The sequence below is a fragment of the Protopterus annectens genome, chromosome 1.part0 (assembly GCF_019279795.1).
Source record: "Protopterus annectens isolate FY-2018-M chromosome 1.part0, PAN1.0, whole genome shotgun sequence".
In the NCBI taxonomy this organism is placed as follows: domain Eukaryota; kingdom Metazoa; phylum Chordata; order Ceratodontiformes; family Protopteridae; genus Protopterus; species Protopterus annectens.
This window is the reverse complement of record NC_056725.1, coordinates 1,253,867,926-1,253,890,443: the sequence shown is the minus strand read 5'-3', so window position 1 is coordinate 1,253,890,443 and position 22,518 is coordinate 1,253,867,926.

Sequence of the window (22,518 nt, the reverse complement as noted above, 5' to 3'; positions counted from 1 at the left end):
TGTTTGGGATACTCTTTTAGAAATTATACTGCTTTCTTACAAGTTTTTCTAATGTGTGAATCTTTGATGCATGAGGCCTATTAGTTGATAGAGAATGCATCTATTGACATAACTCATTGTTGTCACATATTGATGTTATTGCTGTAAAAATAACCCACCTTCTACTTAGTTACATTAACAAGAAACAGTATGCAAGGATATGCCATTCATTTGTGTTCTTAGCCATTTATTTTCCTATTCCAGGTTCAGTACTTACCTTAATAGTCTGACAGTTACAAGTGTTTTAATTTGAGGCTGACTCTGTGTGATGCTAGCAGTACACAGCCATTATATGGGTAAGTAAATGTTGTGAGCATTGTCTGACATCAATATTACAGTATTTACTTAAATAGGATGAAGGTTTTACCCCCCCCTTAGGTGGTAAGCATGCGTGCTATCCATTGCCTCTTGGCCAGCGGGAGGTCATATTTGTGCATATCTACATCTACCAATACCCACAGTGGCTAGTGGTTTCCACTCTGACTCTTCACCTGCATGTGGCTGTGGTGACCTTGCCAGTAGTGGTGGGATGTGTGCCCCTTCCTTTGATGTTCCTGCTGAAGCTGTTTTCAAAGGATAATATTGTAAAGGATAGCACAGACAGTGAAAATTTCAGTACAAGTACAGGGATTGTACTGCAGTGCTCCCCCAGATGTATCTAAGCACGTGAACCATGACTTCAGTAGCCCAAACGCATGCTCCATGATATTTCTTACTTGAGCATGTGCCTTGTTACAGCATTCTTCATTGGGTGGGTTTGTATTTCTGATGGGTGCCATCAGCCTCTGCTCAAGTGCATAACATGCATCCTCCAGTAAATGACCTTGTTGGATATTCCCCTCAGTAAACTTCTGATAGAGTTGAGAGCTGTGCCAGATATGGGAATTGTGGTAAATGCCTGAGTTGCCAGCACACACATTCAGGACGATTCCCTTAGCTGTACATACAACCTGGCAGTTAATGGAGTGGAAGCCCTTTCTGTTTATGTACACCCTTCCCTGTTCTCCTGGCTGTGCTTTGATTTCAATGTGAGTGCAGTCTATGGCACTCAAGACTTCAGGGTAGTGTGTTACAGGGAAGAAATCCTGCACATAGTTTTAGCTTTGTCCTCAGGAGTATGGGGAAAATGTACGTAGTCACTGGCATGTTGTAGCATATCATTCAGGAATTGATGTAGGATCCTGGATGCTGATGTATGTGACACCTCCAGCATATCCCCTGCTGGTCTCTGTAAGGTTTCTTTAGTTAATATTCTAAGTGCTGCACATACCTTAGTCTTCACAGGTATTGGTCCCCCTTGGTTTGCCCTTGCTCTCAGCTGAGGACGACAGAGACCGCAGAGTTCCCATAGTGTGTCTCTATTCACCCAGTAGCACCCTACATTTTCCCACTTATGCAGACCATGAAGTTAAATGGGTCTAAACACCCTTCTCCTTCTTGGCCGAGGTCTATTAGCAACAGAAGCAGCATTGACATGGGTCTGTTGCACATCACATGCCTAAGGGCAACAGCAGCCCCTAACATTCTTTACATGCACATAGTTTCAGTGGCTGTATTTCAATATGTTTTGGAATTCACAGACAAAACCTGCACTGAGTCTACATGGTTGCTTTATAGCATATTGAATAGCTCCTCCATCTTGGATTGGTTTATTAGCATGCAATTCAGCTGCTTATGCTGTAATAGGCATGCCACAATGTTTACCTTATTTGTGCAGATCTACACACAGTGTAGAGATGCTTATTGAAAACAAAACGGTGCACTATCATGTGTGTGTGTGTGTGTGTGTGTGTGTGTGTGTGTGTGTGTGTGTGTGTGTGTGTGTGTGTGTGTGTGTTACACCTCAAAGCGCATATGTTCTTAGCACACTGTGCAGGCTTTTTTGAATCTGCTCCTTAGTGTAGACTTAGTGTAGGCATTAATGAATCCCAAGGTATGACACATCAAGTAAAAAAAAATACATGAATACGTTGACAGAAGTAAATTTGAGAAACTGCCCTTCCGCAGAGATACCTATCAAAAGAAAAAATAGAAGGCAAAAAAAATTACTTTCTAGATAAATGTCTACTTTCACAACTAAGCTTAATTGACACTTATATAATAGATATGCTATTATCATTTTATTTACATCTTCTTCTGAAGGATTTCAGAGGAAATAATGGAAAAAAAAACAATAGTTAACTATGTGAACATAAAACCCTTAGATTAGAAGGAACAGAGACAGTATTTTAGAAGACTGATTTGACTCCAGATTGGAACAATTATTTCTTTACTTGTTCTTGTCACATCAAGTTAGTTAAAAATGACATCTGTAAATGCACTTTACTTGTTAATCTTATATACTTAGTTAAACTATTTCAATCATCTCCTCCATAAATGGAGCATTTGGGTTGCAAGCTATTGCTCTAATATTGCCAATTACAATATTTTTCTTGTTATGAATAAGGAGGTATGTTGATGCCATGCAACAACAGCGTAAGTCATGAGCCTGATATATCATCTTTCATAAAAAGTTAGTTTATTTGAAAATGATGCTTTTCTGCTTTCTCATTTGAGATGAACCAGGGCAAAGACCACTCTTAATCCAAATCATCCTCGGAAGCTGGGACCAAGAACTGATCCTCCTCACACAAGCAGAAACCTATAATTCAAAGTGGAAAAGGATGATGATGAAATGGGGGGGGGGCACAAGAAACAAGGAGAGACTGGGATTTTGGATGCAGATCCTTAAGGAGAATAACAATAACCATACAGAATGTTACATTCATAAAGTAGCAGAAAGTATTCTAACTAAGCCAACACAAGAAAGGAGAAAGGAGATTCTGCCAATAAGGATGACAGTAATTAGGGATACATACAATAGACAAGAAGGAGCTGGAATTAATCGGTGAAAACTGGCAAAAGAACCAAGGTATTGGGAGCAAATAATTAAAGAAGGAAAAGTAATAGAATGGGACGAGGCCAAGAATTTATTTGGACTGCCGGCTAGAGATAGCCTTCCCTATCAAGGATTGAAATCAGAGTATAGGCAAAGAGAAATAAAAAAATGGGGGATTCTAAGTGAAAGACCAGCACTGGTACAGTTTTTAGTAGAATCTAGAACAGAAGCTGCCTTTAAAAGGAATAATTAGTAGAGCATATAAAATATTGCATGATAACTATAAGAATCAATCAGAGGAGGTGAGAAAGGATTGGAATAGAGGCTCAATAAACAATTCACAAAAAAAAAAAAAAAAAAAATGGGGGGATCTATGTATGTCTACCAAATATGCAGCAAAATCTAGGCTATTTAGGATCCTTGCTTGGAAGTGTTTACATAGGTATTTTTATACCCCAAGTAGATACTAATGAACTTTTCCTCAGGTAGATAGCAAATGTTTGAAGTGTGATGGGGAAGAAAGACATAATTGAGAACATATTTTCTGGAACTGTAACGAGTTGGCATACTTTAAAAATTCGCAAAACACTTTATTTAAAAACACATAAGCACTTTCGTGCAGGCAGTGTGAACTTCTCTTCAGACAATAAGACTACTCCTTTTCAACATTTAAATAATGAACTAAGCCTATTAAAACAATTACCCTATTAAAGTTGTTAAACATGTTAACCCCTACAATTAGCATTCCCGATTATAGCCTATTGCTAAACAAAAATAGCACCAAACTACCCTGCAATTAACTGGGAAAACTACTCGTGTACAAACACCTTTGCCCAATGGTTCTTGGAATTCATAAATTCCAACGCCCTGGATCAACTAATCCATAGTCCCACCAGGGGCTCCAATATCCTAGACCTGGTCATTACCAACATGGGAAAGGGATGCTTCACACCTATGGTCACCCCCTCATTGGTCAGGTCTGACCATAAGTTAATCACCCTTAACATCCACATCCCACCCCCACCCCGCAGTAAGGAAACCTCCATAGAAAACTTCTCCAAAGCCAACTTCATGCTACTCAAGTCAGAAGTGACAAACTTCATGACACCCATGCAGACAGGAACTGAAAGTTCGACTGCTGAATCCTACACTAAGGCACTATATGAGCACATCCACTCATGCTTGAATTGCGCCATCCCAAATAGAACCAAGATGCTCTCCTCCAAAAAATGGAAGCCAATCTAGTGGTCCCCTGCCATAAACAAACTTTACAACAAAAGGATGAAACTGTTGCAGAAAAGAGGAAAATCCCAGGATGCAAAAAAACTCCCTTACCAGCCTCAGTAAGAAGCTGAGATCCCTCATAAAATCCTCCAAAGCTAGTTATGAAAATAAAATTGCCAAAGATTCCAAAGACAACCATAAGGCATTCTATAACTATGTCAAGAATCTAAATGGCAATGCTCAGATCTGCTCTGAGCTACAACAGAATGGCATTAAATATACTGATCCCAAGGATATTGCCAATATCCTGTCAGATCAATTCAGTGCCAGCTTCACCCCCCACCCCCTAAAAAGCCCATCTCAATACCGGAAGATTGCCAAATTCTGGTAATAACTTCCACACAGGTAAAAACGCACTCTCCAAAGCTAAGAATACAGCATCCATGGGACCAGATGACATCCCGGGCTGTGTACTATATGAACTACAAAATGAACTGGCACCTTACCTAAGTGTCATGTTTAATCATAGCCTCACCTCAAGCTTCATGCCCACTGAGTGGTGCGCAGCTACAGTTATCCCACTCCGCAAGGGGGGATCCACCTTGGATCCTGGGAACTACCACCCCATGTCTGACGAGCCTGATCTGCAAGGCCATTGCCAATTGCCATTGTCAGCATTGCCAGGCTTGAACAAATATGTGTCAATATATTGTATCCTTAGATTAAAAGCTTTGGATGGATAGAATGTTGAAGTTATATACAGATATATATATATATATATATATATATATATATATATATATATATATATATTGGGCTAATACTGACAGTAATGCACATACACATGTATTTGTTGAACAATATTTTTTCTCGTTAATATTTTTAATATTTAATATGAAGTATAACATATTATTTTATAATAATGGTTCTTGAAGTTTCAACATCACATTTTTAGAAAATATTCAGAAAAGGAAATTTGTATTGTATTTGGTGCTATTTTTGTTTAGCAATAGGCAATAATCGAGAATGCTGGATGTAGGAGTAAACATGTTTAACAATTTTAATAGGCTTAATTGAATTCATTATTTAAATGTTGAAAAGGAGTAATCTTATTGTCTGAAGAAGTTCACACTGCCTGAATGAAAGCGCTTAAGTGATTTTAAATAAAGTGTTTTTTGAGTAATTACCGGATTATCCTTGGATTTTTCCTGCATTTTGTTTTTCTTGGGCTGTTTTGTCATTTATCCCAGTTTGTGCTGTCTCATTTTGTAGAATTTAAAAATTCTCTGCAGACTACTCTATCAGAAAGACTGGGTGAGCAAACTAGTATAACTAAGGAAATTATTTTCTGAGCTATGATACAGAATCGGAATTGCCTTGACATAGTAAGGCCTTGTTGAGTCTAATTATGGCAGTTGCCAAAAAAGCAATTACAAGGAAATGGAAATCACGGTCTAAACCAATTGTACCAGGAATAGTGAATACCGTAACAGAGATAAAACAACTGGAAATGTGATCTTTAGAAAAGGGTAGGAGCAAACTACATAGAAAGAAATGGAAATTGTGGGAACAATACATGCAGACGAGAAATAAGATTTAAAAGAAGGCAGGATTTGAATGAGCTATGAATGAGTCTGACAGTGACTGGATGGATTATAAGTGAGGTATAGTATTTCCCACTAAAATTATGTCAATATGGTTTGTTTTAATTTAGATAAATGCATAGTTGCCTATATCATAAGTGATCATTTAAGAAAGATGTTTCTTGTTTAATAAAAAAAAAGAACTGATCCTCCTCTGATTGGCTAAAGCAGAGTCAGGCTGTCTTCTCTTTAGGAGTTAAAATATAGATGTTAAAATTCATCATGGAAGGAGAAAATCAGCATCATGCAAATAGATATAGTTTGTGAGTTTGGACTTTTATATTTCAAATATATGAATGAAATGTATAGTATTTGCCCATGCCTCTCAACTGTCCATGATTTTGCAGAACATCCTGGATTTTGCCTCATATTTTCCTCTATCCCTCATAATATTTAGATTTTTTGATATTTCACCCAGGACTACAGTCACTTAGTAGTGTCAGGCATTAGAATTTTGTAACTTTTCATTATTCAGAAATACATGCTGTTACAAAATCTGTTGATTTGTTAACTTTTAAAGTGAATTAGAGTAAGATTTAAAAATTGTCCCTGGTTTTGAGCCATTGCGCTCCTATTATTATGGGCTTCATCTCTGATTTATAAGCATAGAATTTGAGAGCCATACCTTGTCCCTTTAAAAATGTTGAATGACAGTGCTTCTTCTTAAATATTGCCTTTTGATGTTTTCACATTAACTCCCCTTCCCTTGATTAAGGTAACAGAAAGGAAAGGGGGATTACATTACCTTTGCCTTCATAAAGTTTTATAACAGGATGTAGTAGATTGATATGTGTGAGTCTATGTTTTAAATGAACATCGCAAATTCAGAATCAAATTTCATTGCAAATTCAGAATCAAATTTCCCAAGTCCAGTCCCAGAACCTCCTGACTAATCATAACAGTCAGCTTACTCAATCTATAATAACTTGCTGAAGGAAAAACAATATATATTTGTCTTAATCAGGTAGGGACCTTCATTTATATTTAGTATAATCAATGCTTTAGTTAAGGTAAAGGATTCATTAAATAAAGCTTGTAAAAAATGATTGATTCCATTCCAATATGATTTAATTTTATTACATTCATAAAAATATGAATCCAGTCTGCTTTACTTGATTTTCACAACTCCAGCAAAAAAAATTGTAGTAGCACTGATCTTTATAATTCTATCTGGTGTTAAAATGCTCTATGTAAGTATTTCCAGTTAAATATTTTCCAGTACTGTGTGTTAGAGGTGTAATTAACTGATAGTAAAATGTTATTTTTAATTTCTTCTGTTAACTGCAATGACTGGACTTTTGTTAAGAACTGCCAGTATGATGGTTTGGGAATTGTTTTATATGCTATTAGCTCTTTATATAGATTTGAAATGGAATTTTTCTTTTCACAACTATTATATATAAATTCATACAGAAAACTTATTAGATTTGGAATATCTTGAAATGAGGCATTATTAATTAATCTGCATAAATCTTAAGTGTACATTAGAATGCTTTGTAAGGTTAAACAGTCCTGTGTTGGAATATTGTAAGCAGTTTCTAAAACATTTAATTTATTTACAGATTGAAACCAGCATAAGAATCCAATTTGTTCCCAGCAGGATAGAATCATTTCTTCACTATGGTAGATGCATGATGGTCAAATGCTGGATTTCTGTCTATGTGTGTCCCCAAGTCCCTGACTACTGGATTGAATCTTACAGGTCTGTTGTTGATATGATAGTTAAAAGGGTGGATGACTTCCTGAAGGATACTATTATACATTTCTTGGCATTTAGATTTAGTCCTCCATAGCTCTGGCACTGACACATGTTATTTATCTTTGTCAGCCTTGTGGTAAAGTTAAACTCTCGGATCACTGTTTTCCATAAGAAATGACTGCTGGTGCAGTTTATAACTGTATGCCAACAGCGATTCTTTTCTTTTAGAAAATCTCTCCTGTCTTCATGTTTATGTGTGTGTGTGTGTGTGTGTGTGTGTGTGTGTGTGTGTGTGTGTGTGTGTGTGTGTGTGTGTGTGTGTGTGTGTGTGTTTGTGTGTGTGTGTTTACATATATATATCAGTGTGCCTATCTGACTGCAATGGTTATAAATTTTAAGGCCGTGTGCCTACCTGTCAACCCTCCATTGGCCTTCTTTACAGGGACAGCTGTCATCCACCTTAGCAGCACTGGCAGACACTCTCATAACACAAGCTCTTTGGCGCATGCGATAAGTATGTTGTACTAAAGTCTATACTACTAGTTAGGGAGGGGGTCTAATCTCAAAAAGGGCAATTATGTGAGTGTGTGCATGTGTGTGTGTGTGTGTGTGTGTGTGTGTGTGTGTGTGTGTGTGTGTGTGTGTGTGTGTGTGTGTGTAAATATATCCCTTTGCAGCAGTATGCCTATTTGTGTGCAATGGTTATATCCCTTTGCAGCTGTGTGCCTATCTGTGTGCAATTGTTATATCCCTTTGCAGCAGTGTGCCTATCTGTGTGCAATGGTTATACATTTTCAGGGCCTGTCAACCCCCCTATTGGCCTCCTTTACAGGGCCTGCTGATGTCATTCACCTTAACAGCACTGGCAGACACCTTCAGAACACATAAGCTCCATGGTGTATGCAATAAGTGTGTAGTGCTATAGTATATACTACTAGATAGGTAGGGTTTCTAATCTCAGAAAAGGCATGTGTGTGTGTGTGTGTGTGTGTGTGTGTGTGTGTGTGTGTGTGTGTGTGTGTGTGTGTGTGTGTGTGTGTGTGTGTGTGTGTGTGTGTGTGTGTGTGTGTGTGTGTGTGTGTGTGTGTGTGTGTGTGTGTGTGTGTGTGTGTGTGTGTGTGCCTATCTGTCTGCAATGGTTATACATTTTACCTCCCTGTGACTAGCTGCTGGCCCAAAATAGCCCACATTACGTTGGCATACATTCTATCCACCAACACCTACATTTGTAGATACAGAACACCCAGGTGACATGTATCAAGGGTAGCATGCCTTGCCATGGAGTATGCATGCGGGATTACGCTGTCTGCCCCCATTGTCCCTGACACACTGTTCTATACATATGCACCTAGGTAACCATGCACATATCCAGCTGTACCCTGATGATGTCATATTTCCGCTTTGCTACCAAGCCATCCTCAGCTGCTGTATTGCCACCAAGTCTCCACAGTGTAGACACATAGACCCCTGAAACAGAAACATACAAAGGTCTGACAGACACCTGTCAGCTTGCAACACTACCTCCAATGTAACATCATACAACAAACATACAAACACTTTGAGTTGTACTCATGACACATGCCAGCATACAGCACCTGTCATGGCATAACAGTACCGCACTACAAAATGTCATGTAATGTACTATAGTCACCCTGTTCATCAGACACATATTTGCATGTCCCTGCATTGATAGTATGGATGGCAGGGATATGCCACAGGTATCATCACATGCACAGAATGTGGTGTGGGGTTGACAGAGGCCTAAGCTCTGCCAAACAGTTGACATCATGTGTGTGAGTCAGGAAGGTATGCTGGTCAGCTGGACCATGAAGGGGTGCCATGTCTGTCTCTTGGTGACCTGCATATGAGAGTGATGTTTAAGTGTATGCACAGACACAGTCAAGCCATGTGCTAGCCCTACACATGGGTATGTTGGACAGCACTAGACCATACATGGCAGGATGGACAGTTCACCATCTCCGGCCATGAACATGGGAACTGGCTCTGCCAGGAGTGGCACTGGCACCACCATGACTGATGTCTGCTGTGCCTGTGTCCCTCACGGACCACCCAGGACCAAGTGCCCATGGCCTGTCATATTGTGGTGTGGACAGCACCCTCCCTTCTGTAGTGATGGAGGTATATTATAACTCTTTATTATTTTTATTTATATTATATACATATTATTTGTCTATGCTATGTACATATTTAATATTTTTGTTAGGATTTATTTCTATAATGCTCTTTAAGAAGTTGATAGTAATGGGTGGTGTTAGAATGCTACTTTATAATTTATAATGGCTATTCATAGTCACATGGTTTATAGTATATGTTATAAGTGTTTCATTGTTGCAACTTGGTTTTACATCTAAAGAGGTTTGTTTACTTTAACAAATGAAAAGCACTTAATTAAAAGGATTTGTGTGTTCTTACTCTTACTGCAGTTCCCGTTTTTTGTTTTTAGTTCTAGTCTGTTTTGCCGAGTGTTATGTAGTTTGGTAAAGCAAGTCACAAGCCTGTTTACCATAGGCAGCTTCTTGCCTTTTGCAGGTAAGGCTCATTAACAGGTGATTGCCTGTGCACCAAACTGTGGCTCAGACTTGCTAATTGATCCAGAACAGCTGGGTTGCTCTTTCATTAGTCAATGGCATGGCACAACAGTGCTATATTTAAGGCCTTCATGTAGGCCTTGACCTTTCCTAGTGTGTGAGATGAACATTATCAAGGTGTGGAGAGTAGAGCACTGCAATGGGTAGGTAAAAATGCAGTCCACTGTTGGGATTTATGTGATATGTCCACAGTTTTGCATGCTATGTTTGGTCATTGTGAACTGACTTTCTGATTATGTGGCAGTTCAGTTTTGAACATTGTGAGTTGAGGTCAGTAAGTGGGAAGAGAGATGTGAGTGTCATACATCATATGCATCAGAATATGGATGCTGCTGCAGTAGTGGATACTCTAACAGTTGTGTATGTTTGTAGGGGAAGACTGTGACACATGTCCCTGTCACTTGACCTTTGACCCCAACCCCTTTATGTATGGGTGTTGTGTGGATCCCTTGTTCAAGAGGGTTGTGAGGTATGGCGGTTCTGTAGCAGGTAGCGGAACATACTTCTGCATAAGTCACAGGCTGGGGCTGCTGCATTTTGCCCAGCAGTCATACTGGGGAGTGTGAACGCATTAAAGGACAGCAAGCTGTATGTGTCAAGGAGGGAGCAGTTTCAGCTCTGTTGGTACAGCAGAGCCAGGGTGAGGGTAGCCATAACAGTCCAGGTGAGGCATGTGCTTAAGGTAGATATGTTATGTAATAGTCCCATTCGGAGAGTGATAAGTAACATTTAGGAAGCCTATACGTATTTGTGCAGTGTGTCCCTATCTACAGCTCTTTGAAGTGCTAACATGAGTATCAGTGAATGCAGCAGCAGCAACCTGTTTTGCTTAAAATTGCAGGACTCAGTCATTATTTGTTGCATTCACAACCATGTCATTGAAGTGCAACACACTGGATTCGAACCCAGGACTGTGGGTTGCAAAATGTATAGCATGCTAGAAATTTAACAAACTGAGCTCCTGAGTCACTACTACACCAAGTGCATTTGCAATATATATTTGCATGTATACAGTCTGTTGCACAGGATTCGCATAAGCATGTGTGTTTGGATGGGTATGGCATGTGACACTGAACTGTCTGTCATGATGTTCTAACCTCAGTCTGTACTGACTTGCCAGTACTTCAGCACACAGAACAGTTTTTATGAAAACTGTCCCAAAAGTAGGTGGCACAACTGTGGATATTCTGCAACAGGCTGTGCAGTTGACAGCTATACCAAATATCCCTGGCCTCACATACATCCATCATTATTTATTTGGCCATGTACTGGTTTGGTGTCTGCATCACAGTGCTAAGTACACTGTCAATTTTCACATGATATGTACAAGCAGTGGATCATTGGCAAACAGAATATATTTATGGAAACACCTCTTTTACTTCAGAGTTGAGTGGCCTAGTAGCTAATGCACTATGTTGTAGTTGACAGGGTCTTTGGTTTCAAGACTTGGTAGGGGTGATTATTTTGCAGATGAGCCTTACAGCATCAGAAACAGAAAAGGTGATTAAGACAGTTTTAAGCGGATTTAGCTCTGCTTAAACCCACACTAATTTTAGAAAAAGAAAAAAAAATGGGGTGATAAGAAAGTGATAAAATGGGGGCAAGCAGGGGGAAAACATACTGAACGGCGGGTAGTGATGTGCAGGATGGGTGTAGGAAAGTACCATAGCTCTCCATTTCTTGTACAGAAACAGCTGTGCAGCTTATAGAGAATTTAGAATTTGTAGCCTCACTCCCCAGAGAGATGGGTGAGGGCAACATAACTGTGTGCATTACTTATTGTAATAATTGATTGTGTCAAGTGCATGTGGGTGCAAAATGGAGAGTCATGTATGGGATGATATTTTTTTTTGTGGACAAATGCCCTTTTTTAAGGAGGGAGTGGAATGTTGGTGAAGAGATATAGGTACATGTGGGGAGGTAAGTTGGGTAGGACAGGTTGCATTTCAAACAGACAAGACAGATGAGACAGCATACAGGGATGGTGTGTGACACATAAGTGAGGTAAACACCTTGGACAGGTAGAATGTTGTGGAATCAGAGAGCCATGTGCCCCCAGATGGCAGCAGTGAGACTGAGCTCCCCACCCATGTGCAGTCAACATTGCTCCTTCACTGCCCTGAAGGTGGTTGTGCTGGAGGCTGAGGACAGGGGTCACCTTGCCACTCCAGGTTGGTGAGTCTGCCCTTAATCAGGCACAGGTGATCCTTGTAGCCATGATGCATGATCCTGCAGACCATCACTGGTAGCTGTTCTCGGGTGACAACCCCCTTTCCATGCCCGCTCCCAGGGGGCAACAGGCCCCATCACCTAAGGCAGTTCCACCCGTAGATAGTGCAGTGCCAGCAGAGGGACACCGCTGGCTTGGGTCCCAGATGTGCTGGTACCCGATGCCATGGCCAGCTGAGGTAGAGTAGGTGGATTGCCAGGAACTTCAAAGGTATTTCAAAGTGTATAGGTTAGTGATGAGCAGAACATTTAGTTCGTTATAACAGCATGCCAGAACATTGCAAACATAACATTGCATAGCATATGGAGCACAACAATAAGTGAGATAACAGTCAGTATAGTAAAAGTATGCCAGTAATAGTTACAGCATAAGGCCATCAATATAGGTAATTCAATAATATATGTTAGTAAGCAACCATTGTAATACATAACAGTAATAAAACACAAGGCCCAACATAACATTTTGAGAACAAGATATGTTAATAGTAAACCATAACCGATGTATAACAATAATAAATTAAGATGCAGATAAGGGGTGTGAGGAGATAAAAATACAGTCCATTAATACCAGTATAGGCTATATTGTTTGCAACAGTACTCTTATATACTGTACAAGTTTGCCCTTACTTTGTATACAAGTGCCCTATAGCTTCTGTAGCATGTACATACCTCTCAAGCTATCCTCATGGGACAGTATGGCTCAAGCTGTAACACCTACAGGTACACAACTTCAGGGAACTATTACATGTGAGGGAGACATATATGACTACCAAGGTGTAATGTGGACTGATGTAGTGTGATTTTGCTATTGACATAAATAATGCCGATGATAGATCTCTGACCGAGGGATTAGACAACAGTGATCACAGTCTGTGACAGAGTGACACTTGAGAAACATGTATTGTGCACAGTACAGGGAGTTTACGAATATCATGCTATCCTTGGCAGGCATGGGTTTAGACTATCAGCAGACTTTCACAGACACACCAGGCATGCCAATATGACGCATTTTAATTATTGTATTAACTTTTATTAGCATTGTACTTGTTGCCTTTATTTTCTGAAGTCTTATCACATTGCTGAGCAATACTGTTAACACTCTGGTACATCTAAATATACAAATTATTAACCCATTCTAATGGCTACTGCAGCCATTTATTTACCTGTAATTCCTGTGGGAGAGAACATCTGTTAACAATACATAACTAATTCAATAATATTTAGTAGTACTTGTCACTGGATTTGAACCCTGGTCTGTGTGTGACAAAATATACATCACACCTAGCATTTAGTAAACTGAGGTACTGAGACACTGCTGCAGTTTGCTTGAGTGATATGTGCCTAGAGCTCACCTGGTAACAAAATATGACCTGGTAATAGAGGTAGAGTGTCATACAAGACTGCAGTGACACTTGAACACACATGAATGAGATTCACGCATGACAGAGATAGTAGGTGAACTGTGCATTAATACATCGAATGCAGGTGTAGACAATAGACCTCTAGTGGATGAGAATATCTGTGATGTGTACATACTATACCGGAGTGCTGGTTCAGCTACCTGACCCATATACAGTTGCAGATTGTATATTTGCAGTCTACAGCTGTTACAGTTTCAAACTTGCCTGCAGCAGTGTACCTAAGAGCAGGAATGCATATAGCTAAAATGCAGTGGTTAACACAAGACAATCCTGATATACACAGTATACCTTTGACATTTGTATTATCGCTTCAGTTCTTAGTGCAGAACAAATATCATAATGCATTATGGGATCCATGCAAATGTTCGAAGCTTCACTACTTCAAATCACACTTCACTGAGTCCACTTGTTCGAAGTAGTGAAACATCAAACATTGACTTTGGCAGTCACACTACAGTGCAGAATGGGAATATTCCCTTTTCCCCGCTATAGTGTGATCTCAGAGTTGGTATATTTAAGTGGGGGGGTGTGCAGGGGGGCTACAAAAGCATGTTTTAGTGGGGTTTTTTTGGGTCACCCGGGGAACTAGACTTCTGCGAAATTACACTTTCATTGAAGTGAACTTTCACTGAAGTGTAGGGTCTGCTGCTCTATTTTGAAGAAGTGTATTTTCAATGTAAAGCAGTAGACCCTGCATTATACATTTTAGTACAGCTCAAAATCTACAGTTTAGTCTTTATTAGCTAACCTGCAGTCACTTAGTGATATTCTTTGTGTTTTTACTTCACAACAGGTATAATACTCAGTTTCATGAACAACAGCCTAAAATACACACATATCGCAAACTGCAGCTTATTAGGGGTGACTTCATGCAGTGATTGGTATAATGTTTCCAGTCTTTATTACAGAACAGTTCATATAATGGAGGTATTGCAGTACAGCTGTAATTCCAAAATTAATGTAGTAGAAACTTTATTTCCCAAACATTCTCGGGTTTCATGCATTCATCTTTATTGAACTATACCTGGCATTACTCAATTATTGCAGTCCAGCTCTATACCCACAAGCAAACGGCACTTCGCTTAGCACTGCACAAACCTGATAAGCTCAGCTGAGCACTGCTTAAACTAGCAATGCTTACTAATGCTTAGCAGTGAACAAACCAGCTTAGCTGAGATGAACAGTATTTAAATGGGCATTGCTTAGCAAGGCTTAGCACCGCTTAGCAACACGCAAACCCGTTAAGCATTGCTAAAAAATTCCTTGTTTAAGCAGTGCTTGGCAAGACCTAGCTGTGCTTAGTGGAGTCTAGCTGAGTGTAGCAAAGCAGGATTTAAAAATACAGTGTATTTGCCAAATAAATGCTTAATAAGACGTCTGTGCATACATACAATATGCAATTGAAGGTTTAAACATACATCTCATAAGGTGTATTGCAACATAAATGATTAATAACCTGTCTGTATATTCATACAAAAATTCAATCATGGTTCATAGGGTCATAGGTTGGTACTAGGCTATCGGCCCTAGGGCCTATACAAGCCTAGCCATAACAATTCCCTGGATATTTCTTCCCACAATATTTACTTCCCTGGACCCCTGTCTAGCAGGGTGACTGACATGAGCCCTAGGGTGAATTTCCTATCTCCCATCCAATCATCAAGGTTCCTTTTGAAGAGGGCCAATGAGGCACTCTGCTTGACATGTATGGGCAGTCTATTCCAGAGTGTGGGGAGTCTCTGGGTCAGGAAACTATCCCCCCAGCATGTTTTGTTCATTGTGATGACAAGGTTTAGATCCCTGGAGCATGTGGCTCTGAGGGATTTGGATTTCTTTAAGTGGAGCATGTCCAACAGCTCAGGGTTTGACATGGCCTTGTATGTTAAACAGAGATCGCCTCTGAGTAGACGATATGCCACGGAGTATAGCTGGATTTTTTTTAGACGATAAGCATATATATATCTGCTTTAGGCCTGTGATTCTTTTAGTGAGGTATTTCTATGGCCTTTCCAGCTGTTAAAGATGTCTTGTGAGGTACATACCAAACAGGGCATTATTCTCTATAATGGTTTAATAGTACTTCTCATAAATGTGTATTTGCAAAATAAATGTAATAACCTGTCTCTGTAATTATACAAAATATAGTCAGGATTTAACATTAAACATTATCCTCATAATGTGTATTTACAAAATAACGTGTCTCTGTACTCGAACTCACCACTTACTGCAGAGAAGGTTGTCACTCTAACCATTTGGCTACATGGCCATGTAGACCGCTGGTTACATATCTCTCCCCACTACGTTTAAGCACCACTGAGAAATGCAGCGCGGCACACAAACTTGTTCAGCTATGCTTAAACTTGACCTTCGTATTCATAATTAAATGTATCCTGTTTCTATTTTTAGATGTCTGGCACATGTCCATTGCTGCACACCACGCCATGCAAACACACAAAAAAATAAAATAAAAAAATATTTTATTACATATGCATACATTGCTCTCCGGCACTTTGACAGTGCAAGGGGTGTGTCACTCATCTCAAGACAAAGTAACACACTCCCTACACTGATTCAATAACCATGTTACATGGCTCCCCCTCAGTAATGTGCCTTCATTAATATGAATGGTGTGCTACTGAGGGAGTACCGCATACACGGCCAAGGTACCTTCCATGTTGGCTTTATGCCTACTATGCCTACATGGATTTTATTAAATACCCACTTTAACTTTACAGTGGAGTTCCTCCGATCCCTGTGTCCCTACCCCACCTTCATCCACCCCCTTGTTTTTTCTAATATTCTCATATTAATTGACTTGCATCATTAAAAACTGTGAACTGCATCTTCCATGGACCAGAAATGAGAATGAATTGCTTTTAATTATATGGATTTTACTGCTAAACAGAAAATGTTTCTGAACGTGTAGTACTCTGCAAGTATGCAGTAGGCCAGTGAGCTCAAGGCTTTTATGAAACACAAAGCAGTTTTCTACAAGAAAATATCATTACTGGTTTGAGTGAGGCCATCTTTCCTAGACAGACATAAATGCAGTTCGTAAAACTGGAGGGTGATGCCAGATGATTACCTAGTGCACAGTTTTAGTTACTATGCAGTACCGTTACTCAAATCAAAGACATTTGTGATGCTGCAGACGAGTGACAGCAAAACCCCATTTATAATTCCACAACCGAAAAACTTGTAACACAGTGAAATCCAACGAACCTTGAATCCTGGTTTGTTAAAAAGTTCTGCTTTATTGTGAATAGAACCAAGAACATCCATGAACAAACACGAACAATGACTAAGCGCTTTCACCCTTGATAATAGGGCATCATCAGAGTAATGAATAAACACTACCATCATCCGTTATATAGCAAAGCATTTGAGTAATTAAACCATAATTAATACACTGGGATACATCGTTTTGTAATTAAGTAATTAATTGATGAAAAAAACGTAAAAACAACGTTGCTGCACATAATCTGCAAACATACAAGTATAAGGTAACTGAATACTGGTTTACATTAAAGAAACTTTTTCCTTCCAAGGTTAAATTCCTACTTTTGTACTTTTGTAACTCTTGTGAAATTGATCGAAACAACAACTATGTTTCGTCAGTGGAAACAAGAACTTGTTCTTGATACTTAAATAAGTGTTAAATAATATAAATAATATTAAAATATAGAAATATTAAAATATTATATATTATACTTTAACCAACTTGGAATATTAAAAAATATAAAAATATTAAAATATATATATATATATATATATATATGTGACGTGTACTAAAAAAAAAATATATATAAAATATTATATATATAAATTAAATCAGTATTAATGTCTTAATGTTTAAATAATTATGTACATTTATTGAATATAATAATTAAATGTAAAAAATGTGAAAAATATAGTTAAATATGCCTTAAATATTTGATGTGCAATGAATGAAAGTAGGATAAATTTAAATGTTCTAAAAAATATACTGTTTAGTAAAATACAACTGTAGAAAAATTTGTGAGTATTTTAGATAGTATAAAATTTTGGTTCTAAATCTGTTTTGATTTTAAATCTAATTTAATTAATGTTAAAAAATCAGTTGTTATAAAATTGTAAATAGTTAAATAGTGAGTTAAATATTGATTAAATATTATGTTAAGATTACTTAAGAAATAGTCTTGTATATGTGAACACAAACATCCTGTAAGAAGAACCACCTGGAACAGACATGGAAAGTAACCAGCTGAATAAATGTATATGTAAATTGTAAAATTAGTAACGATGTGTAATGTAAAAATAAATATAAATATATAATATAAACATATAATATAAACACACACTATAATATGTGGGGTGGTATGATACTAAAAATACAGTTCTAGATAAATTGTGATTTGAGCTTTAATATGCTAGAAATAGATATTTGTTCGTTAATGCCAGGCCGCATTGTGGCATTCAACCTAAGTTGCCACAAACATTCCTTGGCCTCAAGTATCGTTTTTTTGTCACCACCGTTATGTCCTTTATTAAATGTTCTGTCAATGATAAAAAATAAAAATCTTTTAAAATTGAAACAATTGATACTGTGATTGTAAAGGGCACTAGTTGTTTTATGTTTTTTTATATCACGTAAATGTTCAGTGATTCGTGTTTTAAGTTTTCTAATCGTTTTTCCTACATAAAACACCTGACAGGCTGTACAGGATGCTACATAAACCACCATATTTGAATTACAATTACATAACCCTGGACATCTGATGGTCTTAACATAGTTGTTAATAGAGAGGTAGGGACCATCATTGATAAATCTACACACGTGGCATGCTCCACATTTGCTCATCTTAGATTTTTTGTACAATTCATTATTAGTACATTGTTCAAACAGATTTTTTAAATTTCTACCTCTACTGAACGTTATTTTGGGTGTGTTTCCCAAAATATCCATAAGTTCTGGATTTAATTCTAAAACGCTAGTCCAAGATTCATGTATAGCATTAACAATCTGTTGAGAGCAATGATTATATGGTAGAATGAAAGTGTCATGTCTTGTGATTAGGGATTTCGTACATGTATTAGTTTTAAACTCCAGAGAGATAATCGGTTTATATAGTGTAGACCTTTTAGTTAAAATTTCTCTACTAATCTCTTGAACAAGATCACCAGGATATCCTCTGGCCAGAAACATATTTGTGAGTTTATCCAATTCATACTCAAAGACTACTTCATTACTAACAATTCTTGACAGTCTGACCATTTGTCCTTTAACTAAATTCTTCTTTTGATGCATCGGGTGGCAACTGTCAAAATGTAGAAAAGAATTGGAATATGTTTTCTTCCTATAAATACCTGATTCAAACTTGTTGTTGCCTATAGAAAGCGTAATATCTAAAAAATTAACATTGTTGACAAACACGTGACTAGTGAGTTTGAGAAAACTCGTAGTTTTTCCCAAAAAAGTTATAAATTCGTTAAATTCATCTTCAGATCCCTTCCAAAAAATAAGTATGTCATCTAAATAATGCAAGTATAACAACACTTTGTTCCAAAATCTACTAGTGAAAATAAACTCAGATTCCCAAAAGGCTAGAACCAGGTTTGCATAAATGGGGGCACACCTGGCCCCCATAACTACCCCCTTTGTTTGTCTAAAATAGTTGTTATTGAAGAATAAAAAATTGTTCTCCAAAACCAGTTCTAACATCTCGGTAAGTAATCGGTGATCAGGATCATTGTATTTACAGTGTTTGTTAAGGCATGCTTCAAACATCTCCAAACCTTGATCATGGGGAATAGCTGTAAATAGGTTGACAACATCCACAGTGGCCATTATAAATTCAGTTCTGAAATCGAAAGTGTTCATGAATTGTCTTACTAATTCAAGGCAGTGCCACGAGTCTTTTAAAATGTGTGGTATAGAATTCAGAATAGATTTACACTTAAAATCTATAAAGGCTGCTAGTGCTTCTGTCTTTGAACCTTTCGCTGACACTATAGGTCTAAATGGAGGATTGTTAGTGTGTTTATGAATTTTGGGAATCCCAAATATAGATGGTGTAATTGGGAATTCCACTGAGATGTAATTGTAAGTTTGTTGATCTAGTCTCCCATCCATCAAAAATTCGTAAAACAGCCAATCTATCTTAGTGTATGCTTGGTTAATCTCGTGTCTACTAACCTTTTGATATGTTTCATTATCTTCCAAAAGTGTTGACATCCTATTGCTATAGTCAGAACTAAGCATGATAACCACTCCCCCACCTTTGTCGGGTTTCATTATTCGGTATTTATCTGAACCAGTGAGTTCTTTAAGACAAAAATTCTCTGCTGGTGTCAAATTGTATTTATTTATAGTTTTATTTTTAATGATTCTTCTAATTTGAGATTCACATAACTTTTCGAAAATCTGTATCATACAATTCTGAGGGGGTATAAAGGTACTGTGACGTTTAAGACTCAGATGTCTAGAGTTCTGTACAGGGTCACCTGTATTGTGAAAAAATATTTTTAAATTTAAAAGTCTGGTGTAAATTTTCAAATCTGTCAACACTTTCCCTATGTCTAGTTTGAATGTAGGTACAAAGGTGAAGCCTTTACTAAATAACTGTAAATAATTTTTGTCAAATTTGTGTCCTGTAAAATTATATAAATTGAAACCTGAGAAAGAAGTAATAGAACAGTCAACATTGACATTAATGGGTGCCTCGTCAAGACAGTTTTCACTCATATTATTAACTGTCACAAACAACTCACCAATTTCCTGTGTATCTGATACTTGGTTAAGTATGTCAATGTTATTATTTGAACAGTAATTTGTTTTGTCACTATTAGATTTTGAATAAATTTGGTTTGTAGTGGCTATCTCTGCCATGAATAAGTTCTGTGTGGAGGGTTGTTGTGATACCTGTAATAATGTTGGTTGTGACTGTTCTGTCGTTCCCTTATCCGTTCTGATCTCCTCAAGGATGGTGGTTCTAAAAAAAACTGGTTGGACATCATCATTAAAGTTGACTTGATTAGCATTAATGTTGTCATTATTGGGAATAAAATCTTGCCTATTCACCATACCTTGTTTTCGATTCTGGGCTTGCATATTCTTGTATTCCCTGAAGTGGGTGTAGGCTTTATTGTTGTTATAATCCCTACTATCTCTTTCTATTTTGTTATTTTTAATATCCAACCCCTTATTAATGTACCTATCAATATCCTTGTAGATGTTTTCTAACCTGAATTTGTTGTGTTCATATAACAAATCAGCTTTGATGCTGTTGTCCAAAATACTCAATCTCTCCTTTAATACATTCAGTCTATCACTATTATTGCGTATGATCAATCTTACTAAATCTAACCCAGTTCTATCAAAAAGTTGAAGTAATTCTGTAAATAATTCTGTGCCTTCCTGGAAGGCTCAGGGTTTGACATGGCCTTGTATGTTAAACAGAGATCGCCTCTGAGTAGACGATATGCCACGGAGTATAGCTGGATTTTTTTTTAGACGATAAGCATATATATCTGCTTTAGGCCTGTGATTCTTTTAGTGAGGCATTTCTATGGCCTTTCCAGCTGTTAAAGATGTCTTGTGAGGTACATACCAAACGGGGCATTATTCTCTATAATGGTTTAATAGTACTTCTCATAAATGTGTATTTGCAAAATAAATGTAATAACCTGTCTCTGTAATTATACAAAATATAATCAGGATTTAACATTAAACATTATCCTCATAATGTGTATTTACAAAATAACGTGTCTCTGTACTCGAACTCACCACTTACTGCAGAGAAGGTTGTCACTCTAACCATTTGGCTACATGGCCATGTAGACCGCTGGTTACATATATCTCCCCACTACGTTTAAGCACCACTGAGAAATGCAGCACGGCACACAAACTTGTTCAGCTATGCTTAAGCTTGACCTTCGTATTCATAATTAAATGTATCCTGTTTCTATTTTTAGATGTCTGGCACATGTCCATTGCTGCACACCACGCCATGCAAACACACAAAAAAATAAAATAAAAAAATATTCTATTACATATGCATACATTGCTCTCCGGCACTTTGACAGTGCAAGGGGTGTGTCACTCATCTCCAGACACAGTAACACCGTCCCTACACTGATTCAATAACCATGTTACATGGCTCCCCCTCAGTAATGTGCCTTCATTAATATGCATGATGTGCTACTGAGGGAGTACCGCATACACGGCCAAGGTACCTTCCATGCTGGCTTTATGCCTACTATGCCTACATGGATTTTATTAAATACCCACTTTAACTTTACAGTGGAGTTCCTCAGATCCCTGTGTCCCTACCCCACCTTCATCCACCCCCTTGTTTTTTTCTAATATTCTCATATTAATTGACTTGCATCATTACAAACTGTGAACTGCATCTTCCATGGACCAGAAATGAGAATGAATTGCTTTTAATTATATGGATTTTATTGCTAAACAGAAAATGTTTCTGAACGTGTAGTACTCTGCAAGTATGCAGTAGGCCAGTGAGCTCAAGGCTTTTATGAAACACAAAGCAGTTTTCTACAAGAAAATATCATTACTGGTTTGAGTGAGGCCATCTTTCCTGGACAGACATAAATGCAGTTCGTAAAACTGGAGGGTGATGCCAGATGATTACCTAGTGCACAGTTTTAGTTACTATGCAGTACCGTTACTCAAATCAAAGACATTTGTGATGCTGCAGACAAGTGACAGCAAAACCCCATTTATGTTTTTTATAATATTCATGACATGACATATGCTTTATATTTGGAAACCATT